A 5,000-nucleotide genomic window follows, 5' to 3' on the forward strand; every position below is an offset into this window, starting at 1 on the left:
TAGTAGTAGTGGCAGTAAGGGGCAATGTTTGGGGCATACTGTATAGACGCGCGTGGCCTCGTTGCTCATCTTTGTCGCATGGCCCTTGAGTCCGTGGTTGAGGAAGCCATCACCCCGGGGCACAGGGCCAGGGTGACACCCGAGTTGCCACAGTTACCTTCGCCAGGTTTCTCCAGGTACCCTCCAGGTACTCCTCCGTGGTAGAGTGGTCACCGTGCATAACTACAAATCCGCGGGACTGGTTTCGAATCTCAGCCTGGGCAGTCGTCGCTCGCTTCACCCAGCTGTTCATGCTCTCTTCAGGGCTAGTCGATATTAGTAGCAGTAATATTATCATTATCATTAGCAATATGGAATAACTTTGTGTCAAACCGGCGACTACTCCGTGAGACTGATTCCAGGCCTGTTACCTGCAGAGTCCGCCAACGCGTGTGCGTAGCAATGGAGGTGGTGGTGGTAGTGTTGTTGTTGTTGCTGTTGGGGATGGTGTTGGTGCTCTTGTTGGTGTTGGTATTGGAGGTGGTGGAGGTGGTGGTGATGGTGCTGTTTTTTTTTTTTTACAACAAAGGAGACAGCTCAAGGGCACACAAAAGGAAACAATAATAAAAAAGCCCGCTACTCGCTGCTCCTACAAAATAAGAATCAAAAGAGGTGGCCGAAAGAGAGGTCAATTTCGGGAGGAGAGGTGTCCTCTTGAAAGAGTTCAAGTCGTAAGCAGGAGGAAATACAGATGAAAGAAGATTGTTCCAGAGTTTACCATCGTGAGGGATGAAAGAGTGAAGATGCTGGTTAACTCTTGCATAAGGGGTTTGGACAGTATATATATAGGGATGAGCATGAGTAGAAAGTCGTGTGCAGCGGGGCCGCGGGAGGGGGGGAGGCATGCAGTTAGCAAGTTCAGAAGAGCAGTCAGCGTGAAAATAGCGATAGAAGGTAGAAAGAGAGGCAACATCGCGACGGAATTTAGGAAGTTGAAAACTATCAGTAGGAGGAGGAGAGCTGATGAGACGAAGAGCCTTAGGGTCGTATTACAAGACACGTCGCAGCCCAAGAACACATAATTGACAAGGCTTTCGTAGGAGTTGTGGGCGTTTCCAGGGGTAGTTTGATGACGCTTGTGGTAGTTTGACCCTTCTTCTGTACCTTGAACCTGAAGAAACACTCATTAGAACCCAACTGCCCCCCTCTTTGACCTTTATAAATAATTGATGTGAGAATCGAAAGTGTCTTGTAATATCAACCTCAGACTCCACTCTGTCCAGAAGAGCTGTGTGAGTGGAGCCCCCCCACACGTGAGATGCATACTCCATACGAGGGCGGACAAGGCCCCTGTATATGGATAGCAACTGCGCGGTGGAGAACTTGCGGAGATGATACAGAATGCCCAACCTCGAGGAAGCTGATTTAGCGAGAGAGGAGATGTGAAGTTTCCAGTTAAGATTTTGAGTTAAGGATAGACCGAGGATATTTAGTGTTGGAGAAGGTTACAGCTGAGTGTTGTCGAAGAATAGGGGATAGGTGTCTGGAAGATTGTGTTGGTTGTGTTGTTGTTGTTGTTGTTGTTGTTGTTGTTAGTGGTGTTTGTGCTGGTGGTGGTGGTGGAGGTGGTGGAGGTTGTGGTGGTGATGGTTTTGTTGATGTTGTTGTTGGTGGTGGTGGTGGTGGTGGTGGTGATCGTGTTGATGTTGATGGTGTTGGTGGTGGAGTTGTTGTTGTTGGTGGTGATGGTGGAGGTGGTGGTGATGATGGCGAAGGAGGTGGTGGTGGTGGTAGTGGTGGCGATGGTGGTGGTGGTGGTGGCGGAGGTGGTGGTGGTCGTGGTGGTGGTGGAGAAGGTGATGGCGGTGGTGGCGGAGGTGGTGGTGATGGTGATAGTGGTGGCGGAGAAGGTGGTGGTGGTGGTGATGGTGGTAGTGGTGGCGGAGGCCCTGTGTGAGGGCATGGGGGGTCAGTTTCTGGACGGGTGGGATAGTTTCAGGGGACGGGGGGAGCTGTCTGCAGTGGACGGAGTGCACCTTAGCAGGAAGGGGGTGGATAGATTCAGCAACTTGCTGGAGGGTGCAGTGGAGGGTCTCCGGCAGGTAAACTAGACCTAGATAGGGGTAAGGGCAATCGTAAGGGGGACAAGAACCATAGATGTGTAGGGCAGGGACAGAAGGGGAGGGAGGCAAGGGAGCAGGGGAGGCGTCTGGGATGCCTAAATGTTAGGGGACGGGGAGTAGGGAAGTTAGAGGACATGGCTAAGGAGTTGAAGGAGTGGGACTTCCATGTGCTGGGAGTTACCGAGACCCAGCTGAGGGAAAAACTAGAAGTCAGGTCAGGGGACTACAATTTTATAGCCAAGGGAAGGAGTAAAAACCCAAGGAAGGCTGGAGGAGTAGGTTTATTTATAAATCGGAACTCGGGCATAGCTTTTGAGGAACTAGATGTGGGTAGCAGCGAGGCAAGCGAGGATATCCTAGCAGTGAGAATAGGGCACGGGGACAAGGGTAGGTTGGAGCACCTAATCATAGTAGTGTGCTACATGACAGTGGAGGGGACGGGTGCAAGGGTAGAGAACGAAAGGGAGTATGAGAGGGTAGGGAGGGTAATAGCAGAAAATAGACAGGAGCAGGTAATGGTCGTGGGAGACATGAATGGACATATTGGTATCCTAGGAGAGGAGATAAACAGCAACGGGACATTGTTATCAGAGTTTGTGAAGGAGTGTGATCTAGAAATATCAAATTTAACCATAGCGGAGGGAAGGGTAACCTGGGCAGAAAGGGGAAGGGAGTCAGCTATAGATTATATCCTTGTAAACGAGAAGGCTAGGAGGATGGTTAGGGATATGTGGGTAAACACGGAGGGGCTCATAGATATAGTGAGTGACCACAATATGATGGTCTTAAATTGTGTTAGCCAGGGCCAGAGGGAGGAGGGGAAACAGGAATAAAGGCTGCCGTTGGAACATGAGAGGGGGTGACTGGGAGGCCTTTAGAAGAGACCTAGCATGTGTAGAACGGGGAGTGGTTGGTAGTGTGGATGAAACGAATGACAGGATGTGGAGGATAGTAGACGAGACAGCCAAGAGGAGGTTAGGAAAGATAGAGATAGGAAGGGGTAGGAGACAGGGAAAGAGGTGGTGGAACGAAGATATTGAAAAGGCAAGGAATGAGAGAAAGAAGCTGAAGAAGAGAACCAGGAGATTAAGGAAGGAAATGAACGGTGATGCAGGTAGAGTAGAATATGAAAACACGTTACAGCAGCAGTATTTTTTTTTTTTTTTTTTTTTTTTTTTTTACGTCTTGGCCTATTGCGCCGGTAGGCTTCTTCCCGGTGGATCCTGATGGTCGGTCCAAGGCTTCTTCCCGGTGGATCCTGATGGTCGGTCCAAGGCTTATTCCCGGTGGGTCCTGATGGTCGGCCCAGCCCGTTCTGGCGCAGGGGAGTGTTTATAGTGGCGCCATCTTGCATTGGCTCATGCTGCCCTCCCGGAGCTCATCTTTAATCCTAGAATCTAGAGTCCAGGTTGATAGATGGTCTTCTGGACAGCATGTGGGTAGTTTTAAGCCACTCGGCGGCGGCTGAAAAATCCCAGCTTGGTGGCACCGGTCGGGAATTGAACTCGCGTCCTCCTGAACGCGGGGCCGTCTTGCTATCTGTTCGGCCACCGCCTACCCCATCTGTTCGGCCACCGCCTACCCCATCTGTTCGGCCACCGCCTACCCCATAGGAACAAGCAAAGGGAGGTAAAGCGACTCATTAGGAAGGCGAGGGCAGAGACTAAGAGGGAGATAGTAAGGAACTCAGGGAGAAGGGAGAGGAGGGGGAAGGAAAATGGGGAACAGCCCAATTTAGAAGAAATAGTAGTGGGAAAGAGAGTAGTGAAAGGGGCAGAAGAAATCAAAAGGGAAATCAAAAACTTCTGAGAGGAGATAGCGGGGATGTCTGTGCCTGTTGAGTCAGGGGAGGTGCACTTAGAATCTAGCAGGAAAACATTTGAGGATATGAGGGATTGCTTCAGTAGGGAAGAGATCAGGGAATATGTAAAGAAACTCAAGGCTAGGAAAGCAACAGGGAGGGATGGGATTCCTAATGAGTTCTGTAATGAAGGAGGGCCAGGTGTAATATAGGGACTGTATAGGCTGTTTAGAAAGATTTAGTTAGAGTGAAAAGTACCGGGAAAGTGGAACGAAGGTAGGGTGACTCTGCTACGCAAAGGGGGCACAAGAGTAGGAAAGAGCTAAAAACTATAAGCCCATAGCTGTCACAGACACAATGGGAAAGATTTCTAGTGGTCTACTTAGTGATAGGATGAGTAGATGCTGCGAAAGAAACAGGGTAATGGGGGAGGAACAGAATGGTTTTCGTAAGGACAGAAGGGGAGAGGACAACATGTTTGTAGTTAACACGGTGATTGAAAGAATGAAAGGAACGGGGGGGAAAGTATACCTTGCTTCCCTTGACATAGAAAAAGCGTACGATAGGGTAAATAGGGGTTTGTTAAGTCGATTGTTGACTAGGATAGGAGTGAGTGAAAGGGTAGTAGGGATAATAGATAGTATGTATGAGAACACACGGGCAGTATATAACCTAGGGGATATAGAGACAGAGTGGCTCAACAGCCATAGAGGGGTTAGGCAAGGGCAAGGACGAAGGTGTGTGCTGTCCCCGCTACTGTTCGGGCTGTACACAGAGGAGTTAACAGAGAGGCTGAGGACATTGGGTTATGGGATAAGGGTGGGGAGTGAACGGTTAGGATGTCTCCTGTATGCAGATGACATTGTGCTCATGAGCGAGGATAGTGAGGAATTACAACAAATGCTGGATGTAGTAGCACAGTATGGGAGGGAATTTGACATGAAGTTTAATAGTGAGAAGAGTCAGGTAGTAGTAGTAAATGCTGAGGCTACGGACGAGGGAAGGACCTGTGCGCTAGGAGAGATGAACATAGGCCGTACTAGTTCATACAAGTACCTAGGGATCATAGTCGACGAGAATGGGACTGATAGAACCAA

This window comes from Eriocheir sinensis, chromosome 16 (genome assembly GCF_024679095.1).
Source record: "Eriocheir sinensis breed Jianghai 21 chromosome 16, ASM2467909v1, whole genome shotgun sequence".
NCBI classification, from domain to species: domain Eukaryota; kingdom Metazoa; phylum Arthropoda; class Malacostraca; order Decapoda; family Varunidae; genus Eriocheir; species Eriocheir sinensis.